The following is a 21,517-nucleotide window of genomic DNA, read 5'->3' as shown; positions in this document are numbered from 1 at the left end:
AGCTGCTCCTCGCTCTCTACTTCCATGGCACTGTGGTCTCATCTCTTGTCAGATTGTATTGCAGTGGTCTGTCTAAATGCCCATTTCCATCAGCACAGTCCACTGCAAGTCCTTGAGGGCACCATGAATGTTTGGCAGATATGAGATAACAACAAATTTGCTTATGATGCTTGTTACTGAAAATTTTGAAAATAATTCCTCAGATAGTAAAACTATAGTAGAGGCAACTATGAAAATATGATGTATAATAATCATTCACTGGGCTGCTTACTGTACTTTTTCTCATGAAACGTAAGTTTACACATGAATTCTTTATGAAATGGTTCCTTACGTAGCATGCTTTTATATATAAACATAACCGTGAAATGCATCCTGTGCCTTTCTTTTCTTCCTTCCCTTATGTTTTAATTAGGAAGGCATCCCTTTTCATATCTAAGAGAAAATCTTTTGTCTTTCTTTCTAGATTCTCTATCTTCTTTTTTTCTTAAGACCTAGGCTCTCTCTTTCCAGTTTCTTCAAGTTGTCTGTCTCTGTTGGCCCAGATTTATCTCAAACAACCAAAGAAAATTCTCCCTACTCTCCTTTAGGTGACAGCTTCTTTATATGTGTTATAGTTAAATGTTTTAAAATAGCTTTCACTTGCCTTCTCCATATCCTCATGCTCACTTACTTCACAACACAATCCCAACACATTCATGTTTATATTTCAATCATTCTACAAACATTGCCTTTCTAATATTTCAGAATCCAGTGAATTTCAGTTATCATCATATTTATGTGTTACCGATATTCAACACAACACATTACTACCTTGAAAGGATCATTGTGTCTTGCTTTCCTTTGATTCCTCCTCTCTCTAGACACTCTACTCAATGTGTTTTCTTTTTTTTTCCTGACTTTTCTTTATTAGACATTTAAAGTTGAAAATACTCAGGATGTGTACTTCTTGTCTCAGTGAATATAATTGCTCACTAGTTCTTCTTCTTTTTTTTTTTCCCCCAATTCCATGGCTTCATTGGCCAGTTAAATCCACAAGTCCTAAATAGCTAACATTGTACCAGTCTTGCTTTTGATTCCAGACATTTCTATTCAAATGTATACTTAGTTGTCTCACTGGCAACTCAAATCCATAAGCCATTACCACTCAAAATTGGCCTCTTTCACTTCCACAGGAAGTGGCATTGTAATCTGCTTCACTGTTCAAGCCAGAAACATAGGAGTCTAATAAGATTTTTCATTCTCTCTTTTTTTTTAAATTAATTTTTTATTTTTTATAAACATATATTTTTATCCCCAGGGGTACAGGTCTGTGAATCAACAGGTTTACACACTTCACAGCACTCACCAAAGCACATACCCTCCCCAATGTCCATAACCCCACCCCCTTCTCCCAAACCCCCTCCCCCCAGCAACCCTCAGTTTGTTTTGTGAGATTAAGAGTCACTTATGGTTTGTCTCCCTCCCAATCCCATCTTGTTTCATTGATTCTTCTCCTACCCACTTAAGCCCCCATGTTGCATCACCACTTCCTCATTCTCTCTTTTAGAACAACCAAACATCCTGATCTGCCTGGGACTGGAGGGTTTCCTGGGATGTGGAACTTAAAATGCTTAGATTAGGATGGTCAAATCAGGATGGTCGATCACCATCAATTCCTGGGAATTCTGCCTCCTAAATATTTCTTGTATATGTCCAGTTATTTTCATTTCAGGACTGCCACTACAGTCTCTATATTATATGGCTTCATGCATCTACTCTTTTTTTTTTCTTTAATGATTTTGTTTATTTACTTGACAGAGAGAGATGCAGTGAGAGAGGGAAGACAAGTAGGGGGAGTGGAAGAGGGAACACAACTAGGGGGAGTGGAAGAGGGAGAAACAGGCTTCCCTCTGAGCAGGGAGCCCGGGGTGGGCTGATCCCAGGACCCCTGGATCATGACCCCTGCAGAAGGTAGATACTTAAGGACTGAACCACCCAGACACCCTCATGCATCTACTCTTTTTTTTTTTTTTTTAAGAATCTATTTATTTACTTGACAGAGGGAGAGATCACAAGTAGGCAGAGAGGCAGGCAGAGAGAGGGGAAAGCAGGCTCCCTGCCGAGCAGAGAGACCCATGTGGGGCTCAATCCCAGAACCCTGAGATTGCGACCTGAGTGGAAGGCAGAGGCCTAACCCACTGAACCACCCAGGTGCCCCGTCATGTATCTACTCTTAATTTCCATTCCCTACTCTCCAAATGCTTTCTGTACACTGTGATTGTTAGATTTTGATGATAAACAAGATTATTATATAAACCTCTTCTATTACTTACCATCCATAAGATGATAAGACCCAGCAATATCTATCTTCCCGTATTCCACAACCTCAACCTTCATCACTTGCCCCCTCTCTTTCTGGGGTCCAGCTGTCCTAATATTTCCATTACTCAAATATGTTAGGAAACAGAACTTGAATTAATTTCCCCCTTCTTCTTCTCCATTTTAACTCCTTATTTTTCAGGACTCAGATTCAGTATCATTTTCTCAAGAACTTTTTTCTCCCAAGACAACAGCAAGCACATGTTCCTTTCCGTGCCATAGCATGCTATCCTTCTTCAAAGAACTCAACAGCATTTATTATTTATCAAATATCTATCTTCCAAGCCACACTAGAATTCCCAAGAGGCAGGCATTCTTATTCTATTTTGCTCACCTTTGTATTCCCAGAACCCTCCTCCACTGTAAGTCAGCAGCCTCCCTACCTTGTCCCTGCCACTATTCTTTCTCAAACACAAGCTCTGTTCTCTTCCTTCATGGCACTCATCTTAAGTTGTCTTCATATTATTTACTTGTACGTTTGTTTGTATAATGGTTGCTTTTTTTTTCACTGAACTCTGAGCACCATAAGGGCAGCCATCAGGATGATGTCAGTTGGCTTCATATATCAGAATGTGATGCATTTCTAGTTGCTAAATGATTATTTATTGAATGAATGAGGCAAGGGAACAAACGCATTTTTCTGAAACAAGAACAAGAGAAGACCCAATGCAGAGTTTGGAGGCATATGAGTATTTCTGGGAAAAAAAAAAAAAAAAGGTACAATAGATACCCCCAAAAGACAGGTGACAGACAGAAACTCTCCTCCAAAAGACTTTATTTAAAGACAAATGCACATGAAATTTACTGTTTTTGACAAAAGTAGTAAATAGATGAAAATAAAGGAATAGGGCCTTCTATTTTTACTATGTTTTATTTATTGAGCTTTATTTTTCCCCTAGATATTTTCAAATTACCTTAATCATAGATCTTTTTAACAGTAATAAATTTGTTTTGTTTTTTGTTAAAAAAAAAGAACCTCAGAATAGATTCTTACATTTATGAACCTGAGTATCATTTGTTATATTTCATTTTGAAAAGCAATTAGATTTGAAATCAAATGTGTATTACAAGGTTAAAACATTACAAATGACATTTTCCCCCTCAAATTTGCTTGTGAAAAAACTGGGTAAATGACTAATGAGAAAATATTGCCATGCTAAATTTACAAAAGTTATAGAGCAAACACAGACCAATTTTAATAGAACCAGTGCCAATTACCTCTTGCACTGCAATGGCAGTAAAAGTAAACTTAATTTTGACACATGTAATTGCGTTAGCAATAATTTCATGTAGAGGAAAAAGCTATTCATCTTTAATATCCTTGGGGACTTTTTGCTCAACCAACTTCCAATTTTCTAATGCTTGCCTCCAGCTTGAAATGAGGGCAGGCACTGCTTCTCTGTCCTTGAATATTGCTCATGCATCATTCTTGTGAAAATATGTATGCTTCTATCCATGTCTGCATTGATTCTTTTATTCACTCAGCATTCTCAGCATTTACTGAGTAAATTTTATGTGTCAGACACTGTGCTAGGCTCTGGATATGCAAAGATAAATAACTCTAAGAGCTAAAACACGGTAAGAAAAAATCATATTAAAAAATAATTTTATATTCAAAGCTAAGTGCTGATAAAAATAGGGTATTTACACATTTACACACGTGTAAATACTACCATTTCATCGCACTCTTCATGTTCCAGAAACAAGACACTGAGGCTTAAGAGAATAGTTTCATGAAGATCTCATAGTTAATGAATGAAAAGACTGGAACATGAGCTTGGGTCTTTCAATCACTAAACAAAGGAATTCTCTTTGTTGAATGCTTCAGGTTCTGTGCCATCTATGCTACAAATGGATGCACATTTTACAAAAACCTCATGTAATTCTAATAACCATGAAAAAGAGCAATTCCTATCCCCAATACATATTGAGGAAACTAAGATTCAGACTTAGTAACTGTCCAAGTTACAGAGTTACAGGGTAAATAAATGGCAGACCTATAATTCAAACTCAGATTTGTCCAGCCCTGCAGCCTATACAATATCTACTATCACCAGCATCCTGTCTCTTCTGGTTTACTCAATCCTACATGTCTGGGCAATAATTTAATGACTACAAAGAACTACCACTATCTGAGTATTTGCTATATACCTCCTGAAAGGCATTTTTCATGAATCAATTTAAAGGTACTTTCCATGAACCAACTTTTCTAACCTTCACAAAACACTAGGTAGGTACTACTATCCCCAAAGCATACTGAATACTATCTGCTCTCTCAAAGATGAAGAATTAAAGGACTACTGTCTCTGTATCCTTCAGCAGGGGTCAGTCAAAAAGGACATCCATCTACTTAATTCACCAGCCAGAAAGTGTGCCATTTTCGAATTACATACATAGTTCATTACAAGTTTCAAACCCAGAGTTGCTAACTTTGTTTTGTTTAGTTTTGTTTTTCTTTCCTCGCTACTCTTTTGGCAAGTATATATTATGGCTAAAGAGGGAACTTGAGTATGTGGATTCAGAGCCATCTGTTTTAATTTCTCTTGTGACTCCTCCCCTCTTATTACCATTCTTAATCACATGTAGAGATTTCTGGCACTACTTGTTAGTACAAGCAGAGAGCGCCAATGAGAGCAAACAATGTGCTTCTCTTTTGCTTTCAGGCCCCAGGTCCCAGATAAAGGGCACTGTAGGTGGTGACAGAGAGCATGGCTTTGTGATGTGGAAATACACAGATAACCAGGTGGCTCAAGCAAATAACTAGCCAGTTTCCTATTAAACTTCTCAGGTAAGTACCAACTTGCAGCCTAGTCTGTAAACAGTGGCAAAGAGGAGTAAATGCCATGTAATATGATGATCACCAGTACAGACATATGAACTAAAATCACCTGAAGGCTTCAGGAAAGAATTTATTATGCAGAAGTGTAGGATAGGGGTTAGAGTCCATCACTGAAGAGCATGCAAGCACCCTGTCACCAGGACACCTCAAAAAATAAACAGGTTTTGAGACAACTTTGTAATTAGAGATAAATAATTGAAAAGGCTATAAATACATACTCAGAAAAGCTTATCCCTGAACAAATCATTTTCTTCCTACCAAGAGGGCTGTTTTTGAAACTTTATCCAATAAAATTCTTAAGATTTCAGCAGGCAACATTGTTTACAAAACAATTCTTTGTTATATGTGACACTTCATCAAACTGGATATTACTCTCCATAATAGGTGGTATGGTGTCTCCAAATCCAGGCATACCTGGCATCAAATCTGCAGGAAGATAAGTCACCTTCTTAATGGCCCTTAATTACAATCAGAATGTGACTTAACTTGTATTCCAATAATAAAAGCATTGACTCTCATTTTTTATTTGATTTAAAGGTCAACATAAGCTGAATGCAAATGGCCTTCTAAAATTAGAAAAGCAATCGAATTAACAGTAACATTGTACCCCAGGAAGAGAAGTAGGAGATTTCATCACAACCACAACATCAGTGTATCCTACAGAGCTCTTTTGACTTCAAGATTTGTGATCTCAGTGGGAGACACACACACACAGACACACACACACACACACACACACACACACACACACAAGAGAGAGAGAAATGTTATTTGACCAAGCTCAATCAAATGCATGTTTATAAACCTGGTTTCTATTTTTCAGAGATACTGAGGTAGAGACACTATAGAATAAGGAAGGTGACAAAATTTTTAAATCAAGGACAATTAATTTTCTATTTGTAAAAAATATAGGCCAGTAAATAGAAACCAGCAGAATTTACAAAATGAAAATAAGGTAGAATAGGTAACATGAAAACATTTTTAAAAAGCTTGTTAAGTAAATTAATTTAGATCTCTACTGTATAACAGATGGAAAAACAAATTCCACCTGAATCAAACTTCATTTGAAAATAATAAATAATCTTCTAGTCTAAAATAGAACTATATTTATGAGCTTCTTAAAGGAGTAGTATTTTTATAGAAGGATAGAAGAAATCACAATAAAAGTATGGACAGGTTTGACTGCCGAAAGGTTAAAACTTTCTCATACAATAAAAATTGTTATCTAAAGCAAAGGGATATGATTAGAGAAGATATTAACATCTAATTAGAGAAAGAGTTAATATCTGAAGTGTATAAGAAGTCCATAGGAAATGATAACGGGCAGCTCTGGTTGGTAATTCCTGAGAGATTGTTGGAGATGCAAGAGATGAGAGGGAAATGTTAATTGGGAACATAACACAAGAGAAGAAAGGATGTCAGGCAGAACACTTAAGAATAGGAAGCTGGCTTTCATGATGGTGGCAATGAGCCTGGCCTCCTGGTTTCACACCCTATGGTCAAGTTCCCACACTGACCTCTGTAACCAATAGATTATTAGAGAAATGAAGTTGTCTGACCCTCTGGGACCAGGTTATTAAAGATATTGTGGCTCCTGCCTTATACTTTCCTGGATCACTCACTCTGGGGGAAGCCAGCTGCCACCTGTAAAGAAACTCAAGCAGTCCTACACAAAGGTCCACACCAAGAAAAACCAAAGCCTCCTGCTAATGACCAGCATCAATTTACACATTGTACAGAGGAAGAAATTGAGGCAAAAAAGGTAAGCGACTTGCCTGAATTTATACAGCTAGGGAGTGCCTGATCTATGATTAGGACCCTGGAATTTGTGTCCTAAACCATTACAGGTACTACCTCTTGATGGAAGAAAGGGGGTGGAAAAGTTCTAGCAACTGTATGAAACACGACCACAGAAAGTGCTGAAATCCAGAAATTAGTTGGCTAGGGGGCACAAGTGGGCACAAAGGGAAGATTAAAAATGACTGTCATTTTTCAAATACACATAACAGAGAGGATAGTAATGTTATTAATTAGGATGGGGGGATCAGATACTAGCAGTTTGGCAAGTGGTGTATGCTCATTTGGGGTCACTCAGGAAGTAACTTGGAGAGCTAAGTAGATTGAAAGGGAAGGGAATGAGTGGGCTAGTGTGAAAAATCCCTGATTTGAGTTTCCAGGCAAGGAAAATTCCAGAGGGGTTTCACTTCACTAACATATGGGTAAAGATGGCTTCTCTTATCTGTAAATGCTTATATTAACCTCTTTCTGGAGATTAATGAAAGGCTAGAAATTTCCTCACTCCTTTTAACTTCTTTTTGATCATATCTTATTATTATCAGTCGAGATGTAGACATGATACAAAATTAAAAACAAAACAAAACACTTGTGTCTTTAAAAACAAGTGTCAATTAAGTAAAATTCTTTCACATTAGTTCAATTAAAATATCAATGAAATAAAAAAATTGCCCTAGTTGCTTTGCAATAACTAGAATATAAACTAATACTCTGAAGGTATACCCAAGGCTTCATTAGTGTGTAAGAAAAATAATCCAGTTTGAGAATTAAGGTCTTCTCCATTTTTCTCTTATGGCTAATGACCACCAAGGGAAATTCTAATCCCTCCCGACCCTCCCAATGTATGTAACTTTGTTTCATTGAAATGTATAAGTCACTGAAATAAATAAGATTCTCTCCCTGGGGAGCTAAGAAAAGGCAGATACCACAGGTGTTACTTTGGAAGAGTTTTGTATGTCATCACAGCTGCTTAGTTGTGATGCACTGCTGCATATAATGGCCAAGAATATTCAGCACAGATGCTACAACAAAAATTCCCAAGAAACCAGCAAAATGAAATTGGACAAATCCTTATACATAATATATACACTACAATATTCTACTGCGTGTACTTACAAATCTGAATATGTCACTTAGCTTATCTTTGTACTTTACTAAAATAAAATAAAAAACCCACAGATTCTCTGGAGGGATTTAAATTTACCATACACAAAAATGTATGAGGAGACAATGAACACCTTTTATGAGAGGGAGAGAAAAATACACTGAACGATAGCCACAATGATGCAATTAACCAGATGAGTGGGAATGAATGAATACTCTTGTTCTCTCATCTCTTTTTTTTTTTTTTTAAGATTTTATTTACTTATTAGAGAGAGAACACAAGTAGGCAGAGCAGCAGGCAGAGGGAGAGGGAGAATCAGGCTCTCTGCTGAGCAGGGAGCCCAATGCGGGGCTCAATCCCAGGACCCTGGGATCATGACCTGAGCCACAGAACACTGGCTTAACTGACTGAGCCACCCAGGCACCCCTCTGATCTCCTCTTGATTTACTGCCAATCTCATGACTTCTCATATCTTAGAGTCTTGCCACCTTCGTTCCCTTTGCACAGGAAAAAAAAGTAAGATTGTAAAAATCAATATGTTACTGAATCCTCTGTTTACCTTTTTCTATCATTTTATTTCTAAATGGGTCTTAATGCACACTATGCAGGTAATGGACTAACAGATGATGCTCGCACTAGGTTCCTTCAGCTTTTAAATTCTCTGTCACTATGCATTGTCTTCATCAGATAGCTGCTCATATTGACACCAAACATAACAACTTTCACTGTAGAAGCCAACAAATATCATGATCCAACACCTTAAAGCTAGCTATACAGGAGTTCATTTGAAAATATTTGTTTTGAATGTCGAAAATGGATTGCTTTGTATTTTGCATTTTAGATATTATTTACCTTTATAAATATACATTTGATTTTCTCTTGATGTGCTCTTGTCTCACTTTCCAATAATATTAATTTAAAAAGAAGACACGATTTCTTATTGCCCCAAAAGCCCCTTAGAGGTTTACTTTGTGCAGTAAATAAGTAGCTAGGAACCTGATCAGAACATCCTATGAGCCGAATGACTGAGAGTTTTCAAAGGATGTTGTGCCTGGATATCCTTCTAGTCCCGAGAACACACAGCCAATTCAAAGCAAACAAACAATGGGACAAAGTGACACACTTTCCAAGAAGGTTTTGTTAATTTAATTTCCCTTCTGCCATGAAACCACAAATGCCTCAAAATCAAAACAAGACAATCCTACCAATAAAACAAACAGCATGTCTTAAAAACTTACACATAGATTTAACATATAAACATAGGGCTCAGCAATACCAATCCTAAGAATCTTCCCCAAAGAAATGAAAACACATGTCTGCACCAAGATTTGTCTGCAAATGTTCATAGCAACTTCATTCATAAGAGCCAAAAGTTGGAAACAATCTAAATGCCTATCCAGGTGAAGAAATGAGCAGAATGTGGCATACCCATATAAGAAAACATTACTCAACAATAAAGAAAGAGCAAAATCTTTATACATGTTACAACACAGATGAAGCCCAGGAACATTATGCTCACTGAAAGCCAGACACACACAAAAAATCACACATTGTATGATTCCATTTATATGAAACACTAAAAAAAAGGCAAACATAAAGGCAGAAAAAGAGACTTGTGGTAGCTTAGGGTTGGGGAAGGTGAAGGAACAGATAGCAACTACATGCACATGGGGTTTCTTCTGGAGATGATAAAAAGCCTCCATTGTTAGTTTGTTGTGATAGCTAGATAAATATAATACAAGGTATTCAATTATACACTTAAACATGAATTTTATGGTATACAAACCATATCTCAGGAAGGCTATTAGAAACATATAGCACAAAAAACATAAAACCAACACTACTATGGTTATTGAAAATCTATAATCTTACATGCTCACATAACAAACAGGTGGTCTTTAGCATAGAAAATTTGATTAGGTACATGCTGATATCTAAATGACTGAAGTTAGTTCCTTTTTAAAGATATTGGTTAAAAAATGATGGAGAGAGACCTAAGGGAAGTAGAAAGATGGGGGCACAAAAGAATCATCCAAGGTAAGGAGGTCCAAGTGTATTTAAATCATGATATTGAGCAAGGTGGCTTGTTTGGCAGGTGATGGCCTTTCTAGACCCACATAGATAAGAATTAGAATACCTCTTTAGGAGGAGAGTTGACAAAGAATAATGTAATACAATATAGGTGGTTTGGTGTTTGATTTTAATGTCTCTTAGCATTTGTAAAATATTGGAAACAAGTGTCTACCTGTACACCATGACTTTATGTGCTATGCTATGTTTGCTAAGTCAGAAATTTTAATCAGCTTTGCAGATTGGCACATAGTATATGCTCAATAAATATCCATGGAATAGAGAAAGAGGAAAACTATACCTATAAACTGCATTATTTAATATCCATGTGATATTATGATTCAAGGGCATTGGGCATGGGCCATGTATGTGAGAAAAATGGAAGAAAAACAGGTTTGTAGTAGGAGTGAGTGACAATGAGGTCAGTCTTAGATATACTGAATTCAAGAGGACCTCACCCTGCTGACGTGGAGCTCTTTAGCTAATATCTTAATATATAGGGTTCTGGGTTAAAGAAATTAATTTGGAAGTTTTTCAATAACAAATCAATTTCTTTTAGTGATACAGAAAATATTCCCAAGTAATTAGCTTTACTTTTGGCTCTGATTTTAAATCCGAATAAAAGCCTATTAAAATCTTCAAGTGTAATGTATGTTCTTTGAAGACAATAGTAGCTGTAAACAAAGCTGCCTTTGTTGGCTCAGAGAACATTTTCTGTTCTCTCCAATTATCTTCACCAGGCAAAAGTCCCTCTGAGACAGAGACTCACCGTTTCTAGTTTCACTTTGTTACCTTTCTACAATATATTCCTTTGAGACATCCACAGTCTGAAAAATCAATTCACAGAGGAGTTAGTAGGGAAAAAAGAGAAATGGTCTAACTATTTTCCCTTATGAAATGTTTATTGTGTACAATATAAGTCCATTCATTCTTTTTTTTTTATAATTTTTTATTTTTTATAAACATATATTTTTATCCCCAGGGGTACAGGTCTGTGAATCACCAGGTTTACACACTTCACAGCACTCACCAAAGCACATACCCTCCCCAATGTCCATAATCCCACCCCCTTCTCCCAAACCCCCTCCCCCCAGCAACCCTCAGTTTGTTTTGTGAGATTAAGAGTCACTTATGGTTTGTCTCCCTCCCAATCCCATCTTGTTTCATTGATTCTTCTCCTACCCACTTAAGCCCCCATGTTGCATCACCACTTCCTCATATCAGGGAGATCATATGATAGTTGTCTTTCTCTGCTTGACTTATTTCGCTAAGAATGATACGCTCTAGTTCCATCCATGTTGTCGCAAATGGCAAGATTTCATTTCTTTTGATGGCTGCATAGTATTCCATTGTGTATATATACCACATCTTCTTGATCCATTCATCTGTGGATGGACATCTAGGTTCGTTCCATAGTTTGGCTATTGTGGACATTGCTGCTATAAACATTCGGGTGCATGTGCCCCTTTGGATCACTACATTTCTATCTTTAGGGTAAATACCCAATAGTGCAATTGCTGGGTCATAGGGCAGTTCTATTTTCAACATTTTGAGGAACCTCCATGCTGTTTTCCAGAGTGGCTGCACCAGCTTGCATTCCCACCAACAGTGGAGGAGGGTTCCCCTTTCTCCGCATCCTCGCCAGCATCTGTCATTTCCTGACTTGTTGATTTTAGCCATTCTGACTGGTGTGAGGTGATATCTCATTGTGGTTTTTATTTGTATTTCCCTGATGCCGAGTGATATGGAGCACTTTTTCATGTGTCTGTTGGCCATCTGGATGTCTTTGCAGAAATGTCTGTTCATGTCCTCTGCCCATTTCTTGATTGGATTATTTGTTCTTTGGGTGTTGAGTTTGCTAAGTTCTTTATAGATTCTGGACACTAGTCCTTTATCTGATATGTCGTTTGCAAATATCTTCTCCCATTCTGTCAGTTGTCTTTTGATTTTGTTAACTGTTTCCTTTGCTGTGCAAAAGCTTTTGATCTTGATGAAATCCCAATAGTTCATTTTTTCTCTTGCTTCCCTTGCCTTTTGCGTTGTTCCTAGGAAGATGTTGCTGCGGCAGAGGTCGAAGAGGTTGCTGCCCGTGTTCTCCTCAAGAATTTTGATGGATTCCTTTCGCACATTGAGGTCCTTCATCCATTTTGAGTCTATTTTTGTGTGTGGTGTAAGGAAATGGTCCAATTTCATTTTTCTGCATGTGGCTGTCCAATTTTCCCAGCACCATTTATTGAAGAGGCTGTCTATTTTCCATTGGACATTCTTTCCTGCTTTGTCGAAGATTAGTTGACCATAGATTTGAGGGTCTATTTCTGGGCTCTCTATTCTGTTCCATTGATCTATGTGTCTGTTTTTGTGCCAGTACCATGCTGTCTTGATGATGACAGCTTTGTAATAGAGCTTGAAGTCGGAATTGTGATGCCACCAACGTTGGCTTTCTTTTTCAATATCCCTTTGGCTATTCGAGGTTTTTCTGGTTCCATATAAATTTTAGCATTATTTGTTCCATTTCTTTGAAAAAGATGGATGGTACTTTGATAGGAATTGCATTAAATGTGTAGATTGCTTTAGGTAGCATAGACATTTTCACAATATTTATTCTTCCAATCCAGGAGCATGGAACATTTTTCCATTTCTTTGTGTCTTCCTCAATTTCTTTCATGAGTACTTTATAGTTTTCTGAGTATAGATTCTGTGACTCTTTGGTTAGGTTTATTCCTAGGTATCTTATGGTTTTGGGTGCAATTGTAAATGGGATTGACTCCTTAATATCTCTTTCTTCTGTCTTGCTGTTGGTGTAGAGAAATGCAACTGATTTCTGTGCATTGATTTTATATCCTGACACTTTGCTGAATTCCTGTATAAGTTCTAGCAGTTTTGGAGTGGAGTCTTTTGGGTTTTCCACATATAGTATCATATCATCTGCGAAGAGTGATAATTTGACTTCTTCTTTGCCGATTTGGATGCCTTTAATGTCCTTTTGTTGTCTGATTGCTGAGGCTAGGACCTCTAGTACTATGTTGAATAGCAGTGGTGATAATGGACATCCCTGCCGTGTTCCTGACCTTAGCGGAAAAGCTTTCAGTTTTTCTCCATTGAGAATGATATTGTCGGTGGGTTTTTCATAGATGGCTTTGATGATATTGAGGTATGTGCCCTCTATCCCTAGACTTTGAAGAGTTTTGATCAGGAAGGGATGCTGTACTTTGTCAAATGCTTTTTCAGCATCTATTGAAAGTATCATATGGTTCTTGTTCTTTCTTTTATTGATGTGTTGTATCACATTGACTGATTTGCGGATGTTGAACCAACCTTGCAGCCCTGGAATAAATCCCACTTGGTCGTGGTGAATAATCTTTTTAATGTACTGTTGAATCCTATTGGCTAGTATTTTGTTGAGTATTTTCGCATCTGTGTTCATCAAGGATATCGGTCTATAGCTCTCTTTTTTGGTGGGATCCTTGTCTGGTTTTGGGATCAAGGTGATGCTGGCCTCATAAAATGAGTTTGGAAGTTTTCCTTCCATTTCTATTTTTTGGAACAGTTTCAGGAGAATAGGAATTAGTTCTTCTTTAAATGTTTGGTAGAATCCCCCCGGGAAACCGTCTGGCCCTGGGCTTTTGTTTGTTTGGAGATTTTTAATGACTGTTTCAATCTCCTTACTGGTTATGGGTCTGTTCAGGCTTTCTATTTCTTCCTGGTTCAGTTGTGGTAGTTTATATGTTTCTAGGAATGCATCCATTTCTTCCAGATTGTCAAATTTATTGCTGTAGAGTTGCTCATAGTATGTTCTTATAATAGTTTGTATTTCTTTGGTGTTAGTTGTGATCTCTCCTCTTTCATTCATGATTTTATTTATTTGGGTCCTTTCTCTTTTCTTTTTGATAAGTCGGGCCAGGGGTTTATCAATTTTATTAATTCTTTCAAAGAACCAGCTCCTAGTTTCGTTGATTTGTTCTATTGTTTTTTTGGTTTCTATTTCATTGATTTCTGCTCTGATCTTTATGATTTCTCTTCTCCTGCTGGGCTTAGGGTTTCTTTCTTGTTCTTTCTCCAGCTCCTTTAGGTGTAGGGTTAGGTTGTGTACCTGAGACCTTTCTTGTTTCTTGAGAAAGGCTTGTACCGCTATATATTTTCCTCTCAGGACTGCCTTTGTTGTGTCCCACAGATTTTGAACCGTTGTATATTCATTATCATTTGTTTCCATGATTTTTTTCAATTCTTCTTTAATTTCCCGGTTGACCCATTCATTCTTTAGAAGGATACTGTTTAGTCTCCATGTATTTGGGTTCTTTCCAAACTTCCTTTTGTGGTTGAGTTCTAGCTTTAGAGCATTGTGGTCTGAAAATATGCAGGGAATGATCCCAATCTTTTGATACCGGTTGAGTCCTGATTTAGGACCGAGGATGTGATCTATTCTGGAGAATGTTCCATGTGCACTAGAGAAGAATGTGTATTCTGTTGCTTTGGGATGAAATGTTCTGAATATATCTGTGATGTCCATCTGGTCCAGTGTGTCATTTAAGGCCTTTATTTCCTTGCTGATCTTTTGCTTGGATGACCTGTCCATTTCGGTGAGGGGAGTGTTAAAGTCCCCTACTATTATTGTATTATTGTTGATGTGTTTCTTTGATTTTGTTATTAATTGGTTTATATAGTTGGCTGCTCCCACGTTGGGGGCATAGATATTTAAAATTGTTAAATCTTCTTGTTGGACAGACCCTTTGAGTATGATATAGTGTCCTTCCTCATCTCTTATTATAGTCTTTGGCTTAAAATCTAATTGATCTGATATAAGGATTGCCACTCCTGCTTTCTTCTGATGTCCATTAGCATGGTAAAGGTAAATTCTTTTCCACCACCTCACTTTAAATCTGGAGGTGTCTTCGGGTTTAAAATGAGTTTCTTGGAGGCAACATATAGATGGGTTTTTTTTTTTTTTTTTAACTGATTATCCAGGCACCAGGCCCTGTGACAGGCTCCCCATTGGGCGTGGAGCCTGCTGGGTTTTGTTTTTTTATCCATTCTGATACCCTGTGTCTTTTGACAGGGGCATTTAGCCCATTCACATTCAGGGTAACTATTGAGAGATATGAATTTAGTGCCATTGTATTGCCTGTAAGGTGACTGTTACTGTATATGGTCTCTGTTCCTTTCTGATCTACCACTTGTAGGCTCTCTCTTTGCTTAGAGGACCCCTTTCAATAGTCCATTCATTCTTGCTATGTAGCATGTGAATATTACTTTTACTGGTAGAACTATTAAAATATTATCAAACAGGGGTAGATTATATATAGGGGGACAGACTCATGATTTAGAGTCAAGTGAACTTTGCTTTAAATTATGCTTTTCTGGGGTTCCTGGCTGGCTCAGTCATCTGAGCAGCTGATTTCCACTAAGGTCATGATCTCAGGATTTGGGGATCAAGACCTGTGTCAGGCTCTACACTTAGCTGGGAGTCTGCTTGAGGATTTTCTCTCCCCTTCTTTCCCTCTACTCTCTCTAAGGTATATAAATTAAACATAGATAGATAGATAGATAGATAACAGTTTTTTTTTTTTTTCATTTACTCGCTTTATGATCTTGGGTAAATCAAAATTTCTGTGAGATTCAGTCTCTTCATCCATACAACTGAAAATATTTATGTCCTCAGTAGGGTTTTGGTGAGAATTACATGAGATAATATATAAAAAACCCAAGTAAAGTTTGTTATTGATTTTATCCTTAGTAGGAGGTGGAAAGGATAATTCTGGGGATTTTTCTCAAGCATACCATTATTTTCCACATCCAATGGGATCTTAAATCAGAGGAGACATTATTCAGAGGTCTTTCCCATAAAATTTCAATGTAGCCAAGTTTTTTGGAACCTTTTGGATATGTATTTTTTTCCCCTGTTCTTTCCCTCTAACATTTCCCTTTGACCTTAGATACTTTTGGAAGCTCATTGCTTGCCTACTTGAAACAACTCTTTTCTGAAGTGAGAACTTAAATTTTGTAAGATGAAATGTGTAAGAAAAACAGGTGTTATTGTTCATATCTATAGAGTGTTACTTAAAATACACAAATTCATCATTTAAGGATGATACCAAACATTCTGAAATCTAATGAAGTCTTCTACCTGCAGTTCCAGCTCTACTGTTACCTAAGTAACTTGAGGTCCAATATTTAATCTTTCGGCCACTGATTATTTAGTTCCTCATTCAAAATACTCAGGTTAGAATTTATTCTCCAGGAGTTTATCGGTTAGAGAATTTTAGATTTGGGGCTTACATTTTGATAACCTTACCAAAAAAGAAATAAAACCATAATCTGTTTCATCAGAATGACCACTTGAGTATGGTCATCTGACTTCCATCTTTATGCTTGCCATGGTAATGTTACTTCACTTCAGGGGGGTTAATGAGAGAAGGAACAAGCATATCTAAATGATACATCTTTAAAAAGGAAACTTGAACACAATCTCAGCTTATTGTACCACTGAAGGTTTTGCTGGAGTTCGGGAAGAGAAAAATGATAGAAAACTTGAATTATGACCTATGGCAATAAATACATCAAACTTGTACCTACTCTTGGCAGTCAGAGCCATACCCTTCTGTCACATTAATGTCAGTTATTTCAGATTTCTCTGGCCTGGTAATTTTCCTTATATTTTATTTATAAATGAGTTTTAGGCAATGGGGTTGTTTAAGATCTGTAAACATACAGGGTATTATGTTTTCTTTTTGTACAAATTTAAATAACATTTTAATAAATATAATTTCATAGTCAATATTCTAGAGACCTTTGTCCTTTAGGAGGAAGTTTCTACTTTATTGAAGTTGGAGAAACATTGTACTAAAACATTTCTAAAATCCCTTTCACCTCTAAAAACATGTAATGAAGCAGCAGCTCCCTTTGAGTGGAATGACTTTCTTACCTTTTTCTCAGTAATTCACAGATGACTCTTGGGAACCACATAAGTGTGTTATCCCATGATATTGCCTCATATCTTAATGGTGCCATTGTAGATACCAAAATTGACTTAAAATATGGTGGAAATACTAGAAAACCACCAAAAAAATTTATAAGTTGCTCAGGATATCATTAAGTATATTTATTAATATAGTTAATGTATATTATTAAATCTATTCTAAAAACTTCCTGACTTAATACATATATCTCATGGCCTCACAGCTCTTAGACTTCCCTCCTTCTGTTTAGTGGGGTCTATTGTTCAAAAGAGCTCAACAGCAACCTTCTCTGGAGACTTCTTATTTTTCTCAGATAAAGTACAAGGTACATTTCTCAGATAAAGTACAAAACTTTACCTCTATAACAGCACCTATCTCAGTGCCTTCCATGTATCCTTTCTATGTTGTCTCTGTCTCTCTTTTATCAGTTCCCTCCTGGCAGAGATGGTGTTTTTTCTTCCTTCTCACTGTTTGTGATGTTATGTACATTAAAATGTCCAATAAATATTAGCTCACAAAATGAAACACAAACCCCTCTTAAAAAGTTCTTTGCTACTGCTACAAATACAACTTTCCCAAATGAACTGGGTGATACTTGGTCATTTACTCACTCCATGTGGCACCAAAAGTATTGACTTTGAAGCTAGTTGTCAGATTGGAAATTTAATTCTGTATCCAGCACATTTTAGTTGCATGGCCTGAATCTAATTCCTTACTGTTTTGAGCCTCATGTTGGTCATCTCTAAATTCGGAAAAATAATTGCATGCCTCACAAGTTTGTTTTGAAAGTTAAAGGTCATCATTAATGTGTTTTAAAGTGTTTATACAATGAACATTATAGTACTTGAATTTTTTTCCCCCATCCCTTCCTTTTTTACTTATTGAAATGTTAGTTCTTTTGCCCCTTTGAGCCTGATGGGCTTTTTGTGTTAAAATTATTCCTAATCATCAGGTTATAAAACTGCTCTAATTTGCTAATATTTCAGTAACTACTATAGAGAGAGATAATATCTTGATTTATTAATCAGTTTTGTTTTTGGTTCCCTGTATTTCATTATCTCTAGATGTTTTCCTGCTTCAGTATCAGCCAGCAAAAGGAGAACTTCAGAGAAATAAAAAAGAAAGAAAGAAAGAAAGAAAGAAAGAAAGAACAAAAGAATCGATCCTTCACTTTGAATTTCAAATAGCATAGGATCTGACATAAGACAAAAGATTAAACAGAATACATGATTAGAGAAATGTTTATTTGCATTTTTCTCTCAACCTCAGACAAAGTCAAGATTGTCCAGCATTGAATTCATAGGTAGGGGAGTAAGGGAAACAACATAAATCCCAGACAGCTTTAGGGCATGAGGTTTAGGAGGGTCAAGTTGGCCATCTCCACATATAACCCAGGCAATTGGCAATCTTCTGGGGTCTACATCTGGCACAGGTGGGAACCAGTCTCCTGCCAGAGTTGTATGTGTATTGACTGAATCAGTCTTTCAGATTCTATGGCACCAGAGGAATTAGATGATGCCCCGAAGGGGCTGAGTCTAGGTGTATTTTAGCCCACCACTGGTTCAGGAGTGTGGAATGTTTCCTGTTACCCTCCTGTGGTAGGGTAGGGGTGGGGGTGTGTGGAGTGGCTCAGAGAACCCCAGGCCTGAAGAAGTTTTGTAGAAGGAGTGAGGCAGGACACAGTGGGGTCAGTATAGTTAGGTAATATTCCATCCTATATGTTCCATATCCTCATCCCATACCCACAAGCTTTCACCAGGTCCTCATATTAATAAGCTTTGTGTAAAAGGGAAACAGTTGGGGAGAGCATGCTAATTCACATTTCTGATACACAGTGGAAGGATTAAAATAGAAATGAGGTTTCTTATACAAAATAAAGATGAACGACAACAAATCCCCTTCCTCTCTATCCATCTATCATCCATGCATCTATTCATCTATCTGAAATTCTAGTGGACTGAAACTCAAGAAGAAATTAAGATTATAGTAGAGTTTTTAAGATACTAGATATCTTCAAGGATGGGAGTGGAAGGGGTAAAATGAACTTGGAGAAAAAAGGGCTATTAGTGAGGTTCAAAGTCCAAAATCCTTTAGGATCCATCCTGGTCTGACTACCCTTAAATTTCTATGTTAGACCTTGGGGTTTTAATCCTGGTACTGTTGTGTAGTCTTCATGCTGGAGTTCTAATGCAGAAGCAAGGCTGGGTCCATCGGTCTACTGGTCTCCACTCTGCATGTGGATGGAGTTGGAGGGGATAAACAGTGGGCCAGGAATGGCAGGTTTTCCAATATATTTGAAGTAAGGACAAGAATTTGTGCCACTTTAGAGACAGTAATATATAAGGATAGACAGCTTGTCATAGAAGAGTAAAGGGAGAAAGGAGAAGGTTTCATGCATTATCAAGACATCTCCAGGTAATGTGTCAATATTGTGATTATTGACACCAACGTTTTGCCGGTAAATGATTCCTGAGTTACTGAGGTTTGACCTAGAACCACCTTGCGCTGGGACAGATGGGTTACGTCACTGAACTTCACAAAGCCTATCTATTGTTCCATCATCTAAAGAAACTGAGTCAGCCTACCAGCCTCCTAAATAAAATCTGTAGTTTATTTGCCTAAAATTGATTAGAAATATAGAAAAAGAAAGCTTGTTTCCTTACTCATGTAGCCCACAGGGGTTGGTATCTTCTCTCCTTTTCCTCTAACAGCCATGGAAGAAAAATAATCTAATACCAAAATAGCCATCTGCTACCATTTTTGAGATCTGATTGTGTTTGCCTTCAAATTTTCTTCAGATTGTAAACTTTCAGGGAGAATGTCTTCTATACTTCATGCTATTCTGTATATGCTATCAATTCTTAAAACATAGAAACAAGATTTTTGACATGTTTGACAGTATCTATTCCCCTGAGTCCAAATTCCAGGGAAATATCCAAGGAGCTGCAAATGGAAGGGGGAGGGGAAAGAGCCTTGCTGACCACACAGGGAGATGACATGCTCTGGGGGTGGCAAGAGCACAATCTAGTTCTAGGAGGGGCTCCCAGGAAACAGGCTGTTTCAGCAAAAGCAACAAAGAAAACCTCATCAAGTTGAATTTCACAAGTTGAATTTCACAAGGGTTGCAATTCGGCTGAGGTAAACATCGGGGAGTATCATTGCCTTGTCTACTTCAACTGACAAAATGATTCTTCTCCTCTTATTTATGGTTTGACTTTTCTCTTTTGCTTTAGAAGGCTGAACAAAATGTAAGGGAGTGACTTTTTCTCCTTGAGAGGAAAGGGAAAGATGTAGTCAGTGTAGAGGATAGAAGAATCACTTCAGTTGACTTCCCTGGGACCTAATCTCAGCTAAGGAATTCTAAAATCACAATTTGCTCTATTGGTCAGGGAGAGATTGTGTAACGTGTCTTCCTTCAACACTGAAAACAATTACACAGCTCCAGCCCATTGTGGATATGTGAAAGTATTCTGGGATTGCGTTCAATCATGTATAAGAGATGAGTATTTTCACTAATGCTCAATGCTTGAGAAGGTAACAAAGTATCAATGCTTTGCTTTGTTATCTTATCAAAGTAAAGAAAGAACAAAAACAGGTGACATTGTAAATCTTCTAACTGGCTTTCCAGCTTTACAACTCATCAAATCAACATTCCAATAAAAATTACTCTTCTATTATTATTCCTCTATTTTAAAACCTTAAATGGGTTTCAAGATTCTAACCCTCAGGAGGTTTCTTTCCTTTCCTTTCTTTCCTTTTTTCTCTTTCTTTCTTTCTTTCTTTCTTTCTTTCTTTCTTTCTTTCTTTCTTTCTTTTATTGGTCTTGACACTGGAGACCTTTTCTAATCAGAACCTCTTAAGCTAGGCCAAAACACATTGCCTTGTTCTTGCCTCTACTTTGATTTTCCTAACAGTGTTCACTCTATCCTACCATCATCCATTTATCCAGTTCAAACCAGAAATAAGAACAAGCTTAACTGTACAATAATCTCTTGATCTCTTATCACAGTCACTAAGTTGGTCAATAATTTTCAGGTTCCTAGGCTCTATCCCAGTCCTACTGAATTAAAATCTGGAGCTTGACCTGCAAATTTACATTTTTAGCAAACTCTGTATTATTTCCTAGATATGCTAAAAATCTAAGAAACTCTACGTGTCATCGCATCAAAGAATATCACTCCTGCTGCTTGTCATCTATCTGTCTACTGGGTGTTTGATGATTATTTTTGTAAAATGAAATAAAATCAATCACTAAGTTATTTAAACACACACACACACACACACACACACACACACACACACACTGAACCATACCAAATAATAGGGGATATTTGACTTAATCGTAGTATTTCATAATTATTTCCTTCTTCCATCAAGAAATCAAAATGAGTCCATTTT

General features: G+C 37.1%; 1 protein-coding gene and 1 long non-coding RNA gene across 6 annotated transcripts in view; one reads left to right on the top strand and one right to left on the bottom strand.

Annotated features, from left to right (window-relative positions):
* Window positions 1-18,239, top strand: part of LOC309863174 — a 28,146-nt gene extending 9,907 nt beyond the window's left edge. For both annotated transcript variants that reach the window (XR_014310912.1, XR_014310913.1), the window contains 3 exons: window positions 5,022-5,146; window positions 6,835-6,959; window positions 18,184-18,239. This is a non-coding gene — a long non-coding RNA (uncharacterized lncRNA). The remainder of the gene's footprint in view (window positions 1-5,021; window positions 5,147-6,834; window positions 6,960-18,183) is intronic.
* Window positions 1-21,517, bottom strand: part of KCNIP4 (potassium voltage-gated channel interacting protein 4) — a 1,147,911-nt gene that overhangs the window by 325,714 nt on the left and 800,680 nt on the right. The window lies entirely within an intron of this gene.

The sequence above is a fragment of the Mustela nivalis genome, assembly GCF_964662115.1.
Source record: "Mustela nivalis genome assembly, chromosome: 4".
NCBI lineage: Eukaryota > Metazoa > Chordata > Mammalia > Carnivora > Mustelidae > Mustela > Mustela nivalis.
The sequence above is the reverse complement of the archived record's forward strand: the minus strand, read 5'-3'. Positions and strand labels throughout refer to the sequence as shown.